Genomic DNA, 24,273 nt, shown 5'->3' with positions numbered 1-24,273 from the left:
GGTCCTTAATCATGCCAGGCCAGCACTGAACACATATCCAGTCCCATTTTTATTTATCTCAACCTCATTACAGTAACTCATTTGCATTAAGTTTTACACATTTACCTTTTGTGTGTACATGTACCTGTGAAGGTTAGAGAACAGCTCCTGATGTCATTCCTCAGGACAAGATCTCTCACCAGCCTGCATCCCACCAGTGAGGGCTAGGCTAGCTGGCCCTTGAACCCAGGGGAGCTGCTGCTCTCTGCCTCCCCAGTGCATGATTTTTTTCATGAGGATTCTGGGATTGAACTGGGGCTCTTGTGCTCACAAGCCAGGTGTTTTACTGACTGAGCCAAATCCCTAACCCCAGTATTTACCCTTTCCCATAACATTTTAATAGCAACTATCACACCATTTTAACTGATTTTTGTTTATCTTTTAAGTAGAATTTCAAAATAGTTTAAGCAGGGTATTTGTTTAAAAAAAAAAGTCCCCTTTTATTTCTTTAAGAAACCTTTATCCAGCTGGGCGTAGTGGTGCTCTAATCCCAGCACTCAGGGAGGCAGAGGCGGAGGTAGACTGACCTCTGAGAGTTCAAGGCCAGCCGGATCTACAAAGAGAGTCCAAGACAGCCAAGACTACACAGAGAAACCCTGCCTCCAAACAGACAAACAAGACCAAAAACCAAACCAAACCAAACCAAACACAAAAAAGGAACTTTCGTCCTACCTATCATGCAGTTGCATGCATCTGCCCAGCCTCGGGGGGGGGGGTTACTGTTCCTTTTTTTAAATGTCATAACACCAAGCAAAGAAAGCCACGCAGTACAGTGAGACATGAGCATGACCTGAGGTTGAGTCCTGCCATCCCAATACCGGCGGAGTGGCGTGAGATCAGGCCTCAGCACTGTGTGCCGGAAAATGCACGGAGTCGGAAGCTGGGCTGCCGGGTCACGCTTGCGGCCCTCCAGTTGTGCAGGTCTGTCTAGCCACCACTGGCTCACCTGCAGGACTTCACTGACAGCTAGCGCAGCCTCAACCACTCGCCCACTCTTCCTGCGCTACCAAATCGATCTTTTCACTAGATTATTTTTGAGATAGGGTCTTACCATGCTGGCCTCAAATTTACTATGTAAAATGATCTCCCTGCCTCCATCTCCCAAGTGCTGTGAATCATGGGTATTCACTAGCTACAAAGCCCCAGGCTTATGTGCTGCTAGGAATCAAATCCAGAGCCTCGCAAAAGATAAAGCACCCTCAACTGAGGTATGCCCCAGCCCCAAAGTGATCTTTTAAAACTGCAAATCAGCTTACCACTGCTTGTTGAAAACCACCCCAATTATTTTATCTTGTGAATAGGTGAAAGATAAAATCCATTAATATGGCCTGCCAGGTCTGCTTTCTCACCCCTGTCCCAACCTGTCATCTTGTCCCATGCCATGGAACAACTCATTCCCGTTAGGGAGGCCGGGCTAGCCAAGTTTTGTCATTAAGAACCAGAATGGCTGTCTTCTCTGAGCCATAGGGATGGTTCATCTCAATGGCTTTTTCCTCATCCTTCGGTGTTCCCACCTCTTTCTCACTATTGAAAAAGCTTGTTCTTCTGGAACTATCATCATACTATCTCACAGTAAGCATACCTATGCACTCTTAAGTGGATTTAAATGTCCGCTCATTCTGCCTTGAACTACAGATATAGACAAGATCCTGCATGCTGTTCTTGCCCGTGTTAGCCCCACCAGGGCCACTGAACTCAGTTATGCTGCAGAACATGGGTGACTGCGTGCGTGATGTGACGATGTCCCTGGAATGGGACAGCTAGTTGATGCTGGGACTCTGGTCTTTTCCTGCCAAGAACAATTGTTGGTATACATGCAACATCTATTACATTACATGCAATTAAAATGTAGAAAATATACAATATATGCTTATATATGTGTGTATATGAAGGGAATTTTATCTAGCCCATTGGTTGTGCGTTCTGTGTGTGGATCTCTGTGTTTCAATCCTACTAACATGCAAAATTATTGATATGTTGCCAGTGTCCCAGCAAATGAGTGTTTGCTAATGAATGTGTGAAGACAGACATTTGGCGGATTTGGTGACTTGTGTGTGATGAGTATTGAAAGCCCTTTGCAAGTTAATGTGATGATAACAACTATAGCTTTATGGTAATGACTAAAATAGGAACTTGATGATTAAAATATGTCTGGATTCTACTGTGATATAAAACTCCTAAATGTCTTTTAAAAATCTCTAAGGCTTTCCAGGAAGTTATGGTAGTAAACAGAACCACAGATTGATATGAAGAAGCCAAACACTTGCCTGGTGTGCATATAAATTTATGATAGGAAAATGCACTTTTTCATTAAGTGAAAAATAAAAGAGTATTTACGTAAATGGTGTTGGGAAAAACTCCTCTTGAAAAAGGACGTTTTTTTCTACACAAATAAATAAGTTATAATAAATTGAAAGTGTAAAGGTATAAAACATTAAATAATGAAATAATGTATTAAAGAATAATTTTCTTTTGTTTTTGTTTTTTGAGACAGGGTTTCTCTGTGTAGACTTGGCTGTCCTGGACTCACTTTGTACACCAGGCTGGCTTGGAACTCACAGAGATCCACCTGCCTCTGCCTCCCTTAGCGCTGGGATTATAGAGTGTGGCACTATGCCCAGCTATGGAGAATAATTTTCTAATTTTGGAATGTGAAATTTCTTTATAATTATGGCACAAAAAATGAAATGCCAAGGGGAAAAACTGCCAACAAACAAATGGAAAAATTAACTAAATAGTCAGTTTCCAAAAAAAATAATAATAATAAAAGAAGTCAAATAGACAATAATCATTTTTAAAAGTATTCATTAACCTCAGACATCATGAGAATGCCAACTGAATGTACTTTGAGGTGCCACCTCGCCTCAGTCAGAAGTGGCTGTCATCAACAAATCTGGCAGCAAGTGTTGGAGAGCATGTGGAGAGAAAGGAACACTTGCTGTTTGTAGGGTGCAAATTTATATGGCCATTGTGGAATTCTGTTTCTGTACTTCCCCAAAGAAGTTAAAAATAGAATTACTATGTGACCACACTGTTTAATTTCTGGGAACATACCCAGAGAACTACATACCCTCTCATAGAGAAATTCACATCCCTCACCTTTATGGCTGCGTTATTCACTATGGAGAAGAATTGGAATCAGCTTAATTGTTCATCAGCAGATGAATGGAAAATGAAAAAAAAATATCAATACTAATGAGAACTAGAGCAAAATTAAAGTTAAGAACTCTACAGGATCTCCACCCTCTTAACTCTCTATGCCCTCTCCTACTTTGTCCTTTCTCTTTAACCACTACCTCTCTCTATTCTGTCTTCCCTTCCAAGTAAGTATCTGCATCCTCCTTTGGATCCTCCTTGTTATTTATCTTCTGCGGGTTTGTACCTTGTGGTGTGCTTATCCTGTATTATACGGCTAAAATTCTCTTGTAAGTGAGTACATACTATGTTGTGTCTTTCTGGATCTGGATTACCTCACTTAGGTATGATTTTTTTTTTCTAGTTCCATCCAGACCTGGTAAGAGAAAGGGAGAGAGGACAGAAGACCTGTAGGGAAAAGAGAAACTGAGGGTGGGGGCATCTCTGTGACAAGCTGGAGACCTAAGTCAGGGTAGGTTCCTGGGAGGATGTGAGGGGGGATTCAAGCCGAGAATCTAATAGCAGAGACCATAGAAAAAGAAGTGGACACCCTCTAATTAGCTTAGTCTCCTAATAGATGGAGGGAAACACCAACCCACCTGCAAAAATGTCAATCCCAAATTTACCCTGCCTGCAAGATGTGTAGGGATAAAGATAGAGTAGAGATTGAGGGAATGCCCGACCAGTAACTGCCCAACCAGATACCCACCCTATGGGAGAGTGCCAACCCCTGACACTATGAAGGCTATTCTGCTAAGCCTGCAGACAGGAGCCTGTCCAAGTTTTCCTCTGAAAGAGTCTACCCAGCAGAGCCTCAAAATAGGTGCTGAGACTCACAGCCAAACATTGGGCGATGGGAGTCTTGTGGAAAAGTGGGAGGAAAGAGAAAAAGACTTGAGGGTAACAGGAGCTCCACAAGAAGATCAACAGAGCCAGCTAAGCAGGGACCAGAGGGCTTGCTGAGATTGAAGCATCAACCAAGGACCATGCATGGACTGGTCCTAGGCCCCCTACAAAGATGTAGCAGATGGGCAGCTTAGGCTTCAAGTGCATCCTCTAGTAAGGGAAGTGGGGACTGTATCTGACACTGACCCACTTGTCAGCTTTTTTTTTTTTATCTCTTCTCCTTGGTGGGACTGCCTTGCCAGGTCACAGGGGAAGAGGACACACTCAGTCCTGATGCAGCTTGATGAGCTGGGGAACAGGGGAAAGGGAGCTCCCCAATACTAAAAGTGTAAAATTTAATACGACGCTTCACCTTTTCCATTCCAATTGCCCATTCTAACTGTGTAGATGTTCATTGAGTTGTATATGCTTTGGGTCCAGTTAATTTTGGTATGTGATGTTTTTATTTATTTGTAAGATTTTATAATAAAATTTGTTTTGTGACACAAACCCATAAAATATAAAAGACATACAGGATTGTGTATATAAATACAAATGTTTTTTATTATATTTATAAAGTAAAATATATAATAAAATGAGATATATCAAGTTCAGAAAATATTTTCAGTTCTTAGAATTAATATACTTTGTAACATATAAAATATAACATCTCCTATATCTTTCCTTAACTAAACAGAAAAATTGAGAACAGCACAACAGAAAAAATAATGGGCAAAGAAAATTACCAAGAAGTTCATGAAGAGCTACCACAAATGCTAATAGTGGGTCAACCTTACTAATAAATGGAAATTTTGCACTGTGATGTGTCACATTTTATAAAGCAACATATTTTTAAGACTGAGAATATACACTGTTAGCTGAAGTGTAGAGGAAAACAGGATTAGTTGTGCATTCTTGGTAAAGTGACATATTTTAAGGAAATATCGACATTTTTTAAATTAATGTTTTTATTAAACACCTTCCTTTTCCATGGGGCCACTTTGTGTTGTCTTCACTGTTATAAATGGTGGATGCCACAGGGGAGTGTTTTTCTTTGAATGCTTGTTGTAGGTGGATATTAATATTTACTACTGGTTTATCTTCTGGTAATGCTGCTGCTAATCCTCAGCAGCTGTATAACCAAATCACCACACAGAGACTGGGTTTTTAGTTAACCTAGAACACAGTGCTGGGCAATATTTACTCCTTCCTAAACCTCCAAGCCCTCAGTTTCCTAACATTTAGATTTCCCACATTATACTTGCTTTTTGTGAAATCTTAGGTCTGGTTCATGCTCCACATCCTCCAAGCTTTCTCCTCCAGCTCCACTCTCCACTCTCCACTCTCCCCTTCTCCTCCCACTCCTTTCCTGCTCTCTAGCTCCTCCCCTCTTTCCTGTCCTCTGGCTCCTCCCATTGCACAACATTGTATCTAGTTGCTTTATTTTGTTCTGTTTACACAAGAGTTGAGACAGGACGCTTATAATGAGTATCACAATGCAATATCCGGATTGAAACCAGAGAGTTGGGGGTGGGGAAATCAGCATTTGAATTAACAAGGGTAAAGCATATACATTTTAAAAGAACATTATATCAACAAATGTTGAACAGTGGGTTGGTTCTTTCTTGACATAACGATCCCTGAAGAATCGCATGTAGAGTGCTGTTGAGGTTGTTGCCGACACAGTGATTTAAAAAAGCCCTGTGCCATATGGAACGCAGCATTCTAGAAGATGAGTAGGATGATTAATAAACACTAAATGTAAATTAAACATGGTATCTTACAAAACACAGTGGAGTCCTTCTGGTAGTGTAGGCTGGAAGATACAGCAGCTTTCCGCTAGGCTAGACCATGCTGCAACCAGTTTAAACACGGATCCCCCCCCAAAGACTTGACATACTGAAACTGACACAACCTATAGAGCAATAATGTTCCCTGTGTTTAAATAAGCAAACACTGGGCTGCATTTTTAGAAAGCAAAAGTCTGTTAACACATCACGTATTAGAATAATAAAGCACATAGACATGAAAGTGCATTGAAATTCACAACCTTGCAAATGCGTTTAATAGTGGGGTAAATATAGTGGAAGCAGAAAGAAATGACCTAGAGGGTGAAACTATGGAGAGACAATACATGGAAATTACAAAGGAAAGGGCAAAATGCATGAAGAATATAGTGAAATCTAAATGATTGATGAAGTCTCAAGAAAAAAAAAAAAACAATGTTTCAGTAAGTCAGAGATAAAAATGTCTAGAATTGATGACAGGTAATATTAAACAAATGTAAGAGACACAAATGCCAAGTAGCAAAAAAAAAAAAAAGAAAAAAAGAAAAAAAAAAGAAAGAAAATAAATGAAAGAAAGCTCTAGATTGATAACCAAGCAAAGATGTCTGTATACTTAAAGGAACCCAGAGGGTAAAACAAGATATGATTTGCAGAGGAGGACCAAGCCAACTGCTGGCCCAATAGTGACAACGCAATGTATTTCCAGTGTGTGGAAAGGAAACTCCAACCTTTACTCCACACAGAGTAAACCAAGGAGCTGAAAATTAAAACATACACTGAGACACTAGTCTAGAATTACTAAAGCTGAATGAAAGTCTAAAATCCAGAGAGCCCAACTGTGTTCAGAGGTGTGGAACTGCAGGAATAAATGCTTCCTTTACTGCCAAGACCATAAACTGGTGTGCAGCCTTTGTGAATGAGCTTGTGGCATCATGTAACTTAGTTCCACAGTTTAGCCCCAGAATGTATTCCTGCATGAGTGTACCAGGAGATACACACAAAATGCTATAAATGGCCCCCAGAAATAATGCAAGAGCTTATTAATGACATAAATAATCTTAGTCGTTGGTTAATCGTGGCTGTTAACTCATTAGATTGAGAAGCGCATATCTAGAGGTGTGCCAGGACATTTCCTAAGGACTAAGGGGAGGTGCCATCCTATACATGTGGGGCCCATGTGGAATAACAGGGAACAGGAAGAAGCCTGATAGAGCATGGGTATGTGCTTTCTCTCTCTCCCTCTCTGTCTCTCTCCCCCACTTCTCTCCTTAATGGCCACCATCATAGTAGCTGCACGTCTGTGCTGTATACCACACTACCATGATTGAAAAGCGTAGAAGCTATAAGACCCGAATAGACCCTTCTTCATAAGTTGTTCTTCTTATTTGTTAAAGTGATGGAAAAGCTATTGTGGAAAATTGATACCATGGGTCATTGATGTGACTATTCCTGGTGAGGAGGTTCAGAGACTTTCAGGACTAATTTGTGGCAGGAATTTGGAAGATTTCGGAGATGTGTTCCAGAAAAACGCTGGAATGCTGTAAACAGAACTTAATGGCTGGTTCTGTTGAAGCTCAGAAGCCAGAAGGCAGTGGGAATGCAGGCAGTGAATACTGTGCTCATGGGCAGATGGAAGCGAGGCTTCTCTTGTGAGCTGGGCTTAGGGCCATGCCTGCTACATTCTGGTAAATACTTTGCTTATTTTTATCTGAGTCCCAAGACTGTGGGAAGCTGGATTTCAAAGTGCTGGACTAATTCATCCTGTAGAGAAGAACTCGAGGCAGCTACTATTTAGGCTATCATATGGGTATTGCAAGATGCTTGTAGCCAGGTTTATAGTGAGAATTTGGAGCAAAAAGCAGAGCAGAGAATTTGAAAACTGTAACATTTTGCCAGAAAAGCAGCACACTTAAAGTTGACACGGAGGAAGGTACAGCTGCTGGAGAGATGAAAGCCATTAAAAAGAAGCCAAATTCTTTTGCATTGGCTCAGTCAGAAGTTGGTCAGATTCCACTAACTGTAGGCTCACGAATGTTCAAGACTAAACTTATCTGAAAGACAGTCCCTTGAGAGGAGAGACTTTCCTCTTGCACAGGAGTGCCTAAGATCTGTTTCTCTGGGGACTCTTACTGCATGCTCATCCACCCAGGTGCTCAAAAGCCAAAATAGCCATGGTCTAAGACTGCCTGACAACTGCTCAGGCTGACAGTAAACCTCAGTGATGTCCACGTGACACTGGTTTTTCAAGAGTACAGAATGCAAAATGTATGAGGTCATGGAGGTTTCCACAGGCCAAAGAATGTGTGACAGAATGGTGGCAGGCAGGCTCTGAGAGGGTTGATGTGTCAAGTGGTGATGGGGAAGCTGAAGCTTCATTAGAGACCCAGATAAGATGGAGGTGCCAGTGATGTGTGCCAAAGAACACCGTAGGCAGTGAACATAACCAGCCCAGGGAGCAGATCATGTGGGTTTTAGGCCACAAAGACAAGGGAAGGCCTACCCAGGCTCTTGGGAGCTCACATCACATCACCATGTATTCCGAGTGCTAGACATGTAACTACAGGATTCAGAGTTTTCCCTGTGTGGTTTTTGTCTTGTTTTGGTCTCATTCCTCCTTTTTTTTTTTTTTTAATTTTTTTTTTAAAACAACTCATTCTTCTTTTATGGAATGGGAATTTTTACTCAGTGTAATTGTACTTTGGAAGTATATAACTTTGGTTTTGCAGTGCCTCACAACTCATGGATTGCTCAAGTGTCAAAGGAGATTTGTAAACTTGGAGTTCAGCATTGCTGGAGCTGTGAAGGGCAGGGGCACTCTTGGAGATGGGCCGGAAATATTTGATAGCACGGAGTGACATGAGCCTTTGGAGTCTGGGGGACAGAATGTTATGGTTTAAGGAGATGCGTTTGGGTGTCAGGTTGACAAGGGGTGGACTTGTGATGACCGACCTTGATCATCTGTATGACTGGACTGAGAAGAACCTACGAAATTAGTAAGACCCACCTCTGTGTCCGGGTGGGTGTTTCTATAGGGGATTAAGGCAGGGGCCAACTACCCGGAAGTTGGCAGCATTACCTCATAGTTGGAAGTCCAGATAGAATAAAAGGAAAAAAATGCAAGTCTTCTAGAAAACGGGTTTTTCCTTTCTGCCTCACGGGCTCCATGATTTAGTCTCTTTTTGTCTAGCATGCCCTCCCCATCATGATGGACTGAGACCTCTGAAAGCTAGAACAAAGTCAGTCTCTATTCAGTACTCTTGTTTATATCAGTCAGCTTGTTTTTGTCCTAGCAACCATACCGTGTGGTATCATGCTGCCACGAAGTATAGACACTTCAGCTCTGTGGCAATATAATTAAAAGACGCAAAACCCCAAACTCCCTCGCGTCTGATTCCTTTCATGTAACCTCTCAAGCCAAGCAAATCAGGCTGCCACCCAGGAATCATCCTGGCTTAGAGACGGTAAAGATAAGTGAGGAAGTAAATGATGTGCAAGTTAAAATCCTGGTTCTTTCTAGGGTGAGAAGCAAGGTTGAAACCAGAGAAGAGACATGAAATCCCTGGATGTGAGCATTAGTTCTGGATCAGGGGTTCATGTGTGAGTTTCCTAGTGTGAATATTACTTTTGCAAGTATTTGCCTTATTATATTACACACATGAGGTTTAGCTCAGGGCTTAGCACTTCAGTGGAGATTTAATGAGAGCATCGACTGTGCGTTTAGCTGGGAGAAGAGTTCTTCTGACCAAAATGTCTGGGCCCACTGTAGTGGCTTATTCTCCAGAGACACTGTCCTCTGCCACCTGCAGACTGCGTCCGTGATGGCGATCTAGGAAATGATGCTATCACCAGTACATGTTAGTCTGTGTAAGTACACTTCCGTGTTAAAGTCAGTGAAACCTCCTTGTGAAGCTTTCCCCAGGATGCATTCTCATCAAGAGCAGTACACCCACCTTTGCAGGCATGCACCTGTGCGTCCACCGAGGCAGTGTCTGGAGAGCTTTCCCCCAGCAAATGCTAAATGCCAGGCTACAGGAATCCCTTCCTTCTGCCAGGCATCCCACGGGACCTCTCCAGAGCAACTTAATGTCAGTTCCTCATGAAATCCCATACTAAGGGGTATAAAATACGTTTTTAAGCCAGTCACATTTAGAGTTTCATCTTTTCCCTTTTCAAAGAGTTAGGTGAAAAGAAAGCTCTTACATCCCTGTGAGTCAGTGGATGAGGATTGGAGTGAAGTTAGGATTTTGTCCCCCGTCCATGCATGGCCTCAAGGAAGGGCCTGTCAATAGGAAGTGTTTGAGCAGGACTTACCTTGCTCAGCTGACATCAGATCCTAAAAGTGTGTTCCTTCTCCTTGGGTTTGCTCTTTGGATCCAGAGTGAGTTCAGCTTTTCTCAGGTGGAAAGACTTCTGCTTCACCATCAGGAGTTTGAACTTCATTGGCCACGAAGTTGTTGATACAAAACACAGCTCACGGCAATGAGTGATAATTTACTCTGGACCTGAATGTGAGTTGTTGAAGGGCGGAGAACACAGATTTAAATTATCCCATTGCTGTGTTCCAATGTGGCAGCAATTTCATGAAGCTTTTAATGGTAACAGGACAAAGAAAGTTCTGAGTCAAGGCATTTTTAATGCACTTTGGTGGAAACATTAGATGAGTGAGTCAGAACAGTGTAGGGCAGGCTCTGTTATAGGCCTTAGAGGTTGCCTGGTGACACTCTCAGCCCTGGTATTCGTAGATGCTAACAGAGCTCTTCATACATCCCCCAAAGATTTACCTAATAGTGCCAAGGATGTTAGGTCACACAGGGACAGGCAATCAATAGTCGTTTAGGTGGCTTCGATGACCCAACATAATTTGGTTCTGAACCTGCAGCATCCAGACTTTGAACAACTACAAAAGTTCTGATGGGCCAGTCAACCTTATGAAATGTTTACTGCAGACGGATGTGACATTTTGGGAGAGAACCTCAGCTGACGGAATGCTACTGTATTTCTGATTTTACTATGGATAGATGATCTGGAAATAGCCAGGGCTTCAAACAAAAGGCTGCTTCCAACTCCGTGGTTTACACAGAGTAGGTATTCAGCATCGGTAGCTATTTGCCTTATTAGGGCTTTGCAGGCCTCCTTCAGTAGTGAGTAGAAGAAACTGGGGCATACCACCCCTGTCATGGTTACTCAACTCTGTTGTTGCCCTTGGGGACGGTGAAAGGATGCAGCAGTGGATAGCGTGGGCTGTGGCTGACTTCCACAGATGTTGTGTGCAGAAGTGTGTGGTACGTGCTTGATCTGTAGGTTGTGGTTTGCTGACCCCCTAGCCTAAGCTGTTCTCCTCCTGTTGCCTTTGCTTTCTGAACATCTGGAAAATGTAGACGATGAAAAAATTTACTTTAAATTTTTCTTCTTCCCCCTTTTGAAACTTGGCTTTGACTCACTGAAATAAAACCCTTTAGCACAATTAGAATGCAAATGTACCCTGTGTCTACTTCTCCTTAGTTACTGAGGAGGGAAAAATTAATTTTCTAGTGGGAAGATTTAGCATCACTGTTTAGAGACAGAATTTGATGCAAAGCGGTAGGCATGCCCTGGGCTTTCTTGTTTGTTCCATGCAGTCAGGGCAGTGCACAAACACTGAAGGAATGAAGAGTGGAATACCAATGGGGAGGGCTCCAGAGTCTATGATGTCAGCATTTATTTCAGTTGTGTGTCCTGGTTCCTTGGGGTCAATTATCAGCTAAACATGAACACCGTGGCTGAGCAAGTAGGGTCAATATATGAAGAGATGGGCCCAAATCAGGAAGGAGAGGGAAGTCCAGAGGGAGGGAGGATGGGCATTCACTGCGCCGAGCTCTCTGAGACTCTGGGCTGAGCGGGCTTGATGAAGAGTGAACTGAGGATTCATCTGAGCTTAGAACTTGGCCTGGGTTAAAATCCACTGGGCAAATTAATATGTAAACGATAAACAAGCCATGAGAGAGTTGGTCCAAGAGTCAGGAGCAAGAAGCAGATGGAGTGTGGTTTTGGGTGAAAAGTTGAGGTACATTTAGGGCAAAGGGCAAGATGTACCGTGTCCCTTCCCTGTTCTCAGTGAAAGTGGGGAGCAGGAGTGTCAGAGTTGAGAAGCCAGATAGGAACGATGCAACAAAGTCAACTAAATGGGAGGTAAGTGTCAGGACACATTTTCCCTGGTACAGCTGCCGCCACCACTGCCTGCCTGACGAGACCCCATTTAATCCTTACTGTTTCCTTGTGCTCAGTCTCTCAGCATTGGCTCTGTGGGAGGAGAAAGACATTCTCAGGCTGCCAGAGCCTGCTTTGCCAGTGCTCAAGGACAGTGGCAACTATCTATAAAAACCCTCATCCCCCTGTCCCTAGACCACAGAGGCTCTCTCTAGGAGCACCTCCACTGCTTCCCTGCTATTGTCCCTAGAGATCCACGGGCTTCAGTCTGTGAGACTTTACTGGGCCTTTCAGATAAGCAACTCTCCTAAAGATCATCTTAGAGACATTTTCTAGAATGCCTCATCCAGGACACTTGGCTTTCTCCAAAAGTTGAAAGTGATTTCTGTCTATTGCTAGAGATCTGCTGGAGGGAGGCTTACAGAGACTTTTGTTTTGTTTTTATTGATTGTGTTGCTGTGCTCTTCATCCTGGGATACCTGTTGCTGCCTCAGTAATCAATAAGGAAAGTGACTTTTAAAATTTTTAAAGTTTTATTACTTTACATTTATGGGTGTTTCCCCTGTGTATATGTTTCTGTGCCACAGATGTGCATGCAGCCCACAGATGCCAGAAGAGGACATCCGGTCCGTTGGAACTGGCATTATAGATAGTTGTGAGCTACCAAGTAGGTGCTGAAGACTAAGCCCAGGTGCTTTGCAAGAGCGGCCAGTGCTCTGAAACCACTGTGCCATCTCTCCAGCCCCCAAAAGTGATTTTGGTTACTAATATTTTGTGCCAACATTTTCTCCCTGGTATGACACAGCACAGGAATCTCACCTGCCCAAAAGAGGCTCCAGGCTCCTCTAGGGAAGCCTGTTTACCTTGTTCTGCCAGTGGTGGACATGGGACCTCCACCTAACCACGCTCCCCCATGACATCTGAAAACTCCAGACAAAGGGAACATGACAAGAATGCTCTGAGAACAAATGCAAAAGAGAAATCTGCCCCAGGACTGTGGACAGTTCTTGTCAGACACTACCAGAAAAAGCCTTGTGAGGCAGGAGACTGGTTCCGACATTGGCTCATTTGGATCAAGTGGTTAGACGTTAGTTAAGAAGAGAGTAATCGCCGATGCCTACACGTGGCCGGTACATGCCAAGTTGCTCCTCACAACTAGAAGTAACCTGGACTTCTTCAGCCTGAAGGTGTAGCTTGAGTCTCTGACAACCTCACTTTCTAGGTCGGAAGCCATGCTGAAATACTTCCTGGGGTGGTTTGGTACAGGTTCAGCTGCTGTGGTGAAACACCTGTCTGCATGTTGTTGTAACTGTGTTTATTCAAATAAATTCAAATCACTACATTTGAATAAAGCATAATATGAGTGAGTCTACCCAATCAAAGAGGAAGACTTGAGCCCCAGACTTCTGTTTAACTAAAGAGTGAGTCTAGCCTGCTGCATGGTCTATCCTGTAGACTTTTGGACTTGTGAGCTCCCATAAGTGTGACAGTGTGAGGCAGTCCTGGAACTCTGTCTTAACCCCCCTTTCCGTCCTCTCCCCCCTCCATTTTCTCTCTTCTATCATCTATCTATCTGTCTTTAATTTAGAAAACACGTGATATACACTTAATTTCTCTTTCTTCTCTGGGTATGTGAAAATGCACCTCTTCCCAGATTTCACAGCCATGAAATCTTTCCTCTCCTTTGATCCCCATGAGCTGATCGTCATTTGACCGAGCTACAAAAAGGCAAATACCAGCTTTATGACAGGAAGTTCTAAGTTCAATCAGAAACGTGTGCCTTAATTGATGGATGCGATGAGAATTTTTCAGTGCACCGTGCCCACGCTCCCCATTTTGCAGGTCCCGCCTGCCATGCCCCTGCATTCCATTGTGATCCCTGCTCATCTCCAGTGAGTGTTCATATGGGTGAATGGAGAAGGTCTTACACCAGCAAGTCTCTTCTGGCAGTTTTTCTCAGCCTCCAGCTGGTGACTTAGCAGAGGAGCTGCCAGTGGGAGACAAGTTTTCCGGGAAACAAGGTGGAAAAGAGAGAGTATGGACTCAGGGTTTCATCAGAGGGGAAATCTTAGCTGGTTCACAAGGCTCTCTCTATGCCAATCAGCAAGTTACTGGCTATACTTCATGGATGTGAAAGAAAGTGTCAATGAATAAACACAGCCAGAGTGAAATAAGAGAGGGAAGCAGATGCCTTATTCTGTAGCAATGTAGAGTGTTAAACTTTGTGCATGTGTCAGTTATAACCCTGTTTCTACACAAATGTTTGTAGGCCAGCAGTAGAAAGTAGTGATTTCTTTGGTTTCGACTCACAGTGTGGTTGGATGCTCGAGGAGCGTCTCCATCACTCCAGACATGTCAGAGATGCATGATTCCAAACTTTACCAAAGATCTCAGGTGACTCTTGCATACTGTTTGAAATGAGATGCATACGTGCATGCCCTCCCATTCCCCCGTGGGATTCTGTTTTAAGGTAGGGCTCAAGGAGGTGGATAGGTCGCAAGACTGGAGCCTTCCTGATGATATGAGCACCTTTGTAAATACACACACAGGATGGCTTGCCTTCTGTCTCTTTGCTCCCTGTCATGTGAGAATACAGGGAGAGGGGGAGCTGTCTACAAATAACAGATACCATTGCCACATACCCAGCCACCAGCACCTTAATTGGAGACTTCCAAGCTCCAGAGCTGTGATAAAAATTTTCTTCTGTAGCTTAAGCCACACATTCCAGAGTTCCGCTATAAAAGTCTGAGTGTCTGCAGTGCTAACCCAGCCATTCCTCTGGCCATGAGTCATTGCTCCTGAGGGCAGAATCGTGCCCTTTGATAGTCTAGTTCAGACTGTGGGCTGGAGGCTGCTGAGCTCCATGTTATAGATGAGACATTGAAGGCCCAGGAACTTGACCCAGTTGCTTAGAGGCTCAGAAGTAAAGTGTCATGTGTCAGCAAATGACATATAGCCATTGTGCCAACACCCAGGGCCACTGAACAACCTGCTGTATTTCCCCTTAGAGAGTGGATATCCCAACCCTTGTTTCTGTCTCTGACTCTGGTGGAGAAAAGACAAATTTTACCCAGTTGTTTTGGCTTTTGCTCTGCAAAGAAAAAGAAAAAAGAAAAAAAATGTTCAGAGAAATGTTATAATTTTGCCTAAGGGAGAATCAGTTTGACACATAAGATAAAAATCACAGACTCTAGAGCTTAAGGGAGACCTAGTTCCAAAGTGATCATGAAGCCCCGCTCTTCCCCTTCCTTTTCCTCCCTCTCCTCCACCCTGCCCTTCCTGTGTGTGAAGGGAGAATGGGGGGCCCTTAGTGAACTTGATCAAATATAGAGATGTCCCTTTGAATAAAATGGTAGAACCTGCTGTCCTAGATGTATATAAAAGGTACTCTACTGTACTTAATTTAGCCCTCCACACTGAAAGGGTCATGAATATGCATTGTGGCTAAGAAAATCACTTCTCTTCACAGCCTCATGTGTGATGCTGGAGGCTAAGCGAATCAGCGTAGTTAATTTTAGCCCTGGTTGTGAGGGTTTATTTTAGAAAAGGTCAGGACACTCACCTATAGCTCGTTACAGCACCTAGAGAAGAAAGCATGGAGGAGATGGAAAGCCAGGCAGCTGTTAGCAGCTCCCACCCCCAGAGGCTGGAAGTGTCTTGTCTATATTTGATGCTTGGTTCTGTGTGCAGTTGGTGACAGTTTGACAAGATGCACTTGATCATTGCTATGCCATGAGGCAGGTGGCCTCCTGTGGGACTTGGGTGGTCCATGGGGCACCCTTCCCTGAGGTGGAGAAGCCATCTCATAGGCTTGAGGGTTCCATGTGGTGAGCTCTTCAGTGTGGCTCTGGCTCAGGGCTAGCATGGGATGGAGTCACTGGTGTACTGGCTGGGGAGAGGCAGAGGGGTAAGAGAGGTGAAGCAAACACACCAGGGCTGAAACTAAGGGCTGTGGGTCAGCAGAGGGAATAGTAGAGAAAAGAAACCTCAGAGCAGTGCTGTCCAACGAATTAGCCATGGCAGTGGTGGAAATACCCTAAAATTCTGTCGCATGTGACCACTGAGCACATGGAATGTAGCTGTTGTGGCTTACATTGTCATTTAACTTTAATTGTAACTTAAGCGGTCACATTGGCTGGTGGCTATCATTCTGACAGGAAGGTTCTAGAAGGAGCAGCTCACTAAGGGAATGAAGTTGGAAAGCAAGAGATGAGTGAGTGCAGAGAAAAGCAGAGAGGGTTCAGTTTAGGTTACACAGTCAAGGGTTTGGCCCAAAGGTTCATGTGGGAGGTATCTGCAAGGCACTAGAAAAATAAAGCAGAGTTGAGGATGAAGCTCCATGGTAAAGCATATCCCCTCCAACACCCCCCCCGACACACACACATACCCGCTACCTGCCTCTGGCTGGACCCAAGGCTACCAACCAAAGTTCCTTTTGACTGTGCCTATAAAGGAAAACTGTCAAACTCTTCATTAGGAGCCCAGACTGGGAAAGCAGGTTGCAACCTGATGACAGAAAGGCCAAACTTAGATTTCAGTGCTTAGTTCTCGTGGCAATGAGGGGGTCGCTGAAGGCCAGATTTGCAACCCACCATTTAAGACCGTGGAGGTGTGAGATGAGGAGCTCCGCAGAGCTGAGTGTTAAAAGCATGTGGAGCCTGCACTTCTCCCTCAGCATATGAGTGTGTTCATTTTAGCAGGGGCCCCCACACTCTTCACCGGACTCTCCATCAGTCTAAATTGTTCCTTCACAAATGTGCTGCCATAAGTGCCAGCCCTGCTAAATGTTACAGTGATTGAAAATTGCAGTCCCTTCCCACAGGCCCCGAAAAGGGCTCTTTGTAATGAAATACTGAGGCAGCAGCCATTTAGAGTGTGGAGTAACTGCCTCTCTGGGACTTCCACAATGGACCCATGGTGTCAGTAAAAGGGAGGCTCACCAAGAGAAGAAATGATGGCTTTATTATAGTGGGTCCTTCGTTCTCCATGGCTTCTGAGCCCAGTGAGTAATTCTAATAGCTGCTGCCATCAGGAACTGGGACACCCTGAGAATAGAGTCCTAGGCCCAGCTGATGACTCACCAAGTAGCTTTGATGAACCATCTCATGGTTCACAGCAGGGGAGAGATGGTTTATAAAAACTGAAAATGAAAGATAAACCAACATTAGTATGAAGTTTAGAAAGTGATAAAATGCCTTTTCTACATCAGCAAAGTTTTGGAGTCTTTTTCTTCAGGTTGTGTGAGGAAGGTTGTACACTCTGAAGGGGTGGGACACTGACTGCCCCATTGGCTGTGGAAAGAATGAAGGATGAGGGTGTAGGGAGCGTTTTTGCTCTGGGTGAGTCCACCAGACAGGTTTGGTTGTAGCTGTGATGTTGTTCTCTCTGTGTCAGTGCTTTTATTCACTGGTGATGACTCTGCCCACGTGTCAGGCATCTGGCCCTGGGAGATGGCAGGAGCACCTAGAGAAATCTAGTCTACTGGCGAGTTGCATCACACTCTAGGGTAACTTTGGCTGAGGCCTTGAGCTTGATGGGCCTGCAGGTTGGGGCTATAAAGTTCAGTATGAAAATGTGCTCAGCAGCTCTCCATTTTAACCAGTGTTCTATTGCTCTGAAGAGAAACCATGGCTACGGCAACTCTTCTAAAGGAAAATATTTAGTCAGGGCTGGCTTACAGTTTCAGAGGTTTAGTCCATTATTCGTGGCAGAAAACATGGCAGCATGCAGTCAGGCATGGTGCTGGAGATGTAGCTGAGGGGTGTACATCCAGACCAGCAGGCAGCAGGAAGAACAGTCCTGTTTGAGCATTTAAAACCTCAGAGTGATACACTTCCTCTATCAAGGCCACACCCACTCCAACAAGGCCACATTTCCTAACCTCTGTCACATAGCCTCTCTCCCTTATGACCACACATGTATGTACATGAGCCTGTGGAGGCCATTCCTATTCAAACCATCACACTGTTGTTAAAAACACTTGAGATGGTCAACTCCCAAGGACCTTTGTCTTTACTTTGGCTCACAGTTTTGGAAGGTTCAGCCTATGGCCGGTTTTCTCCAGTGTGGTATGGAACCCACGTGGGTAAGCACATCCTGTTAGGAACATGTGACAAGACAAAGCTAATCACCTTATGGCAAGAAAGTGAAGGAGAAAGGAAGAGACTGTGGGACCACTGTGACCTTGAGGAACATGCCTTCAGTGACCTGAGACTTGTCACATGGTCCTGCATATTAAAACTTCCATTGCTTTCCAGTAGCTTTATGGGTTGGGGACCACGCCTCCAACACATGGACCTTTGAGGGACATTTAATATCCAAACTATACCATCTGACAGATAAATTTGAAACATTTGGAAGAAAAGGAGATGGAGTGGGGGTGGGGCTCCAGCACCTTCTTCATCATCTCTTGTCCTCCAACAAGGATTCTGAAAGCCTTTGAATGTGGTGCTACGATGCAGTTCATAAGCCTGTACTTTTCAGAGATTTTTTTTTCCTAAAGTGCAAATTTAATCTTCAGTTGTTAGCTACAGTAAACAACTTATTTCAGGCCCTCCCTGTTCTCACCCAAGGACAAAACTGAAATGCTATTTCTTATTTTTATTTAAATGTCTAACAATAAGGTTAAAAAAAAAAAGACCCAACTTAGATGAAGTTTCTGCAAACATGTTACCTGGTAAGATTTGAATGTTCTGCAATTCTACCAAAGGAAAGTGGCCTATCATAATTAACATGAGTAGATATAAAGAACGCATAATTTGGACATTCGTGCTTGCTTGGCAATTTTAAGATCTCAAAAATTAAAGAGTGTCTAATAACAGTGTCCTTGATGATCTGGCTAAATTGCTTTTACTGAAGTCACTTGAAGACACTGCCTAATTTTGACCTCTGCAATTTGATTCTCATTTCCCTTTACCAATATATGAAAGCATTATTGGGCTGGGGTTTTAGCTTGGTGGGACATATGCAAGGCCGCAGGTTCTCGCTCCAGCATGGCAAACAAAAACAACCAGGGTATTGTATTGTTTCTTATGCGTGTTTACATTTAAAGGGCGCTCCTCCTGCCTCTTTTCCAAAGACTGCTAGCAGCTCTTAGTCCAAGAGTGCTAATGGCTGATGTTTGACAGATGTTTACAGCTAGGGCAGTATAAAGGTTGTTGGAGTTGTCTACTCATGTGCAGAATCTATGAAAAACCTTCATACTATAGGCAAAAATTCCAAAGGCCCCAAAACATTTTCTTTTACAAGAAAGTGCAACTGCAGTATCTGTTGCGTGACCCTCTGGACAATTCTGCAGTTAGGCTCAGGAAGTAAAATCTCTCGTGTGGAATTCAAGTTTTTTCCCTAAAAGAATAGAAAGCAAACTTTGAGGCAACTTTCTGAAAATAAACCATGAAGTTTATGGCTACAACGAGACAAATGGGGGTGAACAATGACAGCTTTCATGTGCTGAGCTGTACTGATCCCACCATTAGGACAGTAGTTAAAACACTGTCCAGAACTGAGTCAGGAAGAAAAATCACACTTGTTTTTATGTGTTCCTCAGGTCAGATCTTAATATTTGGAAATCATTAAAAATGGAACATTCCTCTGTAGTTCCAATACTGCATAAGGTCAGTGGGTGCTAGGAATAAAAGGGAAGTTCTGTAGAGGCCACAGTAAGACACTAGACAGTCAGGCCTTCGGCATCTGGTCAGCTGCTGCTAGATGATAAAGGAAGTTCTCTGTCGCAGGTGGGAATCGCTTTTGATTCAGTCCCTCAACAATGAGAACAATCATTCCCACATCATCTGACACTTCTTAAAATAGTGCCAGGTTGGTGAAGATTTCTTTTGTTTTTAAGGTAACATCCTTTTTAACTGGCTGTCTGACTTCTCTGGGTCTTCTGCAGACTGCACAATTAGCTGACCAATTTCTTTATGCAGTTTGCCCATCGCCATGGCCTCTTTTGCAAGTGGAGTGATGGGGATCTCACTCTCTGCCAGATTCCCAAGCACGTCATAGAGGGCTGGTCTGCTGCTCGCCTCCAGTTCTACAAAGTTCTAACCGTGCACATCTGCAGGCCTTCCAGTTCTTCAGCATAGAGGTGCACGTGAGAATGCGGGGTAGTCCCATCCTGCCGATGCCAGACCAGAGTAGGCAGGATCCTGGCAAACTCCTAGACAGCTTCTATTTGGGGGTGATAAACAACAATTCACCTTTCAGTGTCAAAGCCGTGTGTAGTTTCCATTCCATATTGAGATATAATGTCTTCAAACGACAAGGTATGTTGTTCAACCATCAAGTCTCTGCTAAGGACAGAGCCATTTTCTTCACTCTGGCAGATCCTCTTGGTGAGATCTGCAGTGTAACTCGTCATCATTTTAACTGGGCTTTCATATTTCAGATACATTCTACACAAAATCCTAGCGAGGGTTGCATATTTCTCTGGGTTAAAATTTGGGGTGGTCAGAACAATAGAAAAATTAGTTACCTTGTTCAAAACTGAAGAATCTGGAACTTCAGCTGTAGTGATATAAAACCGTGTTCTTCGGTACTGAGCAAGGACAAAGGGCTAGAGAAGTTTGTTTTTTGTCTGTTGGGCAGCCTTTTTGGAGCAGCAGATTCCTTAAAGAGGCTGTTGTGGAAGGATAGCACCCACAGAACTTCTCCATTAGTGTCCTTTTCCATCAGCCTGACTCCAAGCATCAGCTGCCATTACCACAGCCATCTTTTACCACCCCTTTCAGAGGTTTTTGGACTCTCATATTCAAAAGGTTTTGAGCCATCTGTTGGAGGTACCGAGGTGAACAAGACACGCATGGATCCTGCCCTCTTGAATTCAGAGGTTATTATGGAAATTATTTTCATTTGAACAAATATTAAGTGACAGTTTTTTGCTGAATTAAGAGTGTGCATCCGACTCACCTGGAGGGCTTGTCAAAACACAGTAGTTTTTATGGTATGGGGGATTGAACCCAGAGCCCTATACACAGCCTCCTAATTCAATAGGCCAGGGTTGGAGACAGGCTTAGAACCTGTGCTTCCATTAAGATCCAAGGCGCTGCTGTTGATGCTGTGCTGTGGTCTCCTCTTGAGAGTCACTTTGGAAAGTCTGTCACACACATTTGTCCAACACATAGCAGTGGGGTTATGACAGCTGGACAGGTGGATTCTCCTTCGAAGTGTCTGTGCTTGGGCTGGTGAGATGGCTCAGAGGGAAAAGTGTTTACAAGTCTGACGATTGGAGTATGGATCTCTAGCACCCACAGAAAAGCCATGTGGGCATGAGGCCTGCCTGTAATCTCAGGCCTCCAAAACCAGAGACAGAATGGGACAAGCTAGCTAGAGATGAATCAGTCAACTCCAGATTCAGCAAAAGGCTCTGCTTCAGAAAGGAAGCAGAGTGATTGAGGAAGACAACCGAGTCCAACACACACACACACACACACACACACACACACACACACACACACACACACACATACACACACACACATACACACACACACACACACACACACACACACACACACACACACATGGCCAAGCAGTTATAGAAGATCTTTCCTTGATTTAGCTTGAAACAACAAACAGAAAAACTGGCTCTTTAAGAAAAAATGGACAATGTATATCTGATCACTTTAGAAGTGGAAAGATCTGGTCTGTTGCTACATGAAACAACAGGAGCTTTTATTTAACACATCACCTCTATGCCAGTTTCTCCTCCAATGCCCAATGTGATAGTCTTGCTTCTCCATGCTGGCAGCATCATTACAAGGGCAGAATCTTTGGCTTCACCCCAGACCTGCTGAATTGGAAATGCCGGGGGAGGGGGGGGAGGGCGGTTTTAACAAGGTGTCTAGATGGTTCTCCTGCACCTGCAAATCTGAGCCCACCTGAGACAGGAAGTGAGAGCTGATGAGGCTCTGGCACTCACTCTTCATGGCTCCTGTGAAACAAGCAGCTAGCTTAAGTGAGAGTTAGGTTTTCCCTCAAGCCAACTCCCCACACCTAATTGTCCAGTGTCTTTCAGAGCTGCTAAGGTCATGATTTTAAAGTGGTTTTTAGAACAAAGATGAAAATTCCTTATTTATGTAAAATGGCACTAACCCAGAAGCCAGGGCTCAGGTTGTTTGCATTCTGCGCTTTCATGGTCACCCTGTGTGCTGTGTGACTTTCTGTGGTCTGAGCCCTCACTTCCCTTATCTGGACGGTGCTCAAAAACCGTTATCATGGTCTGACTTGAAGACTTGGTGCCATGATGCATGGAATGACAGCTGTGAATGTGCCTCTGAAACTGGACAATGCTGTGCAAACATAAAGACTGATTTGGAACTGCTCACCATCCACCTCTGTGTCCCTGATCACAAAGTAAACGCAGACTCCTTGTTCATATCACCATAGAGATCAGAAGCAACTGTGGCCAGGAGTAACAGCGCTTTAGTCCCTCGAAAGTAGCTGGTTTCTGTTCATGTTTTGTCATACAAAAAGATCGGAAGATGTGGGATCACACGTGTTTTGCTAAAGTGACTCTGCATAGCATACGACACAACTTTTATTTGAGTAGTTGTCCTCAGGTGTGGCCCCTAGACCAGCACCATCCACACCAGGTTGGAACTTCATAGAAACGTAAATTGTGGGGCTGGAGATATTGATCTCGCAGAGTACCTGAGTTCAGTTCCTAGCACCCAAGTTGTGTGGTTCAAAACAACCATGACTCCAGCTCCAAGGCATTCAGTGCCTGTTTCTGGCCTTGGAAATTACCGGCATCACAAGTCCTGTAGGTGACTCCAGTACTCTGTCATTGTAGACGGGATTTGTCTAGGTCTTGAGTGAAGGATCTGACAAAAGCCACTCTTTCTGTGGAACTAGGTAATAACTTCTCTTTCCCTCCAGTATAGATTTGCAACTCTGGTGTCCAAGCTCTGACACCAATATTGGATTCCTTCATGAGTATGCCCTGTCGCTGTCTCAGGCCTCCAAAACCAGAGACAGAACGATTGTCCACCCAGAATAGAAGAAATCTGGACTGCATCGTTATGAGGCTGACTTCAGAGTGTGAGGAAATTAAAGCTATTTATCACAGTCTGTTTTTCCCTTGGTGACAGGAGAAATGAGCCTTAGCCGAACAAGACTTCAAATTGGGCTTGTTACAGAAAAACATGCAGCTTGACTAACATGCTTGAAGTAGGCCTACATTTGTTTTGATTTTCCCGTTTGAAAACAATTCCATTTCTAAGCAACACCAAGATAGTTCAGTGTGTGCAAGAGACACTGCAGATGGAGGCATCCCAGTCGGTCCTGTGAATCAGACATAATCCTGCCCCTTGATCACTCTTTTCCTTCTTAGGGGATCATAGGTTCAAGAGGGTAAGAACCAAGGCTCTCTGTGCACAGTGGACCCTGCTATGGAAGGAGGGGGATGGTATTTTTTGCAAGAGAAAAATGTCTGAGTTGTACAGATAATGACCTGGTCAGCCACACTCTTCATTTGAATACCGATCATCTTCAAAGAAGTCGCATAACTGATACAGTCATATAATCTGTGGAGCCTATGATTTGACTTAACAAGCTTTTCACTCTAGAATCTCATGTCTTCCTGAGCTGTTTGTAGAGAATTTAGAGGCCCTCATGGACCAGCAGATGATGGGAGAGAATAAAGTGCCCGTGGGTCCTGGTGGAGACCGGTAGAAAACAACAACAAAAAAAACCCAATGGGATGTCATTCTTTAGTGTGCCTTTGAGTCAGTTCTGAAAATCCACACAGACTGATTATAAAGAAAAGAACATTTCACATTTGGTATGTAATTATGATTTTTTGATATTTATATTTCTTCCTGATGTTCTGTATTAACAGGCAAAATCAAAATGTTTGCCACACTTCACAGCTTCTGATAGCAGCTGATGTTCACTGAGTAAAATACAATAACATGATTCATAATGCCTTGTTTTTGTTATACTATTGATTGTTCATAATAATCCCAGAGGCAGATAATCATCTATGGTCTTTAGATGAAAAAAAAAACAAAAATGCACAAAGTTAAATTGGTACCCAGTGTTGTGGAGCCATTGTTATCATTGTACATGCAGATCTCTTTGATGCAGAAGCCAGCATTCTAAACCAGTGTGTTTCAAGCTGTGAATTGAGAAGTCACTTGTGGGCTGCAAACAACATTTCGAAATTTTGACTAAAAAGGAAAATAGCAAAGTGTCATCTTTAGTTTGAGTGGATAAGTCTTTATTCCTGAACACTTTGTTT

At 43.7% G+C, this 24,273-nt stretch overlaps 1 protein-coding gene and 1 pseudogene across 1 annotated transcript in view; one reads left to right on the top strand and one right to left on the bottom strand.

Annotated features, from left to right (window-relative positions):
* The window catches only part of Nek11 (NIMA related kinase 11), a 134,476-nt gene that overhangs the window by 106,026 nt on the left and 4,177 nt on the right, over positions 1-24,273 (top strand). The gene's annotated exons all lie outside the window — the stretch shown is intronic.
* On the bottom strand, positions 19,707-20,720 carry LOC129692971 (DENN domain-containing protein 10-like; annotated as a pseudogene).

This window comes from Psammomys obesus, unplaced genomic scaffold, assembly GCF_907164565.1.
Source record: "Psammomys obesus unplaced genomic scaffold, mPsaObe1.curated_primary_1811, whole genome shotgun sequence".
In the NCBI taxonomy this organism is placed as follows: domain Eukaryota; kingdom Metazoa; phylum Chordata; class Mammalia; order Rodentia; family Muridae; genus Psammomys; species Psammomys obesus.
The sequence above is the reverse complement of the archived record's forward strand: the minus strand, read 5'-3'. Positions and strand labels throughout refer to the sequence as shown.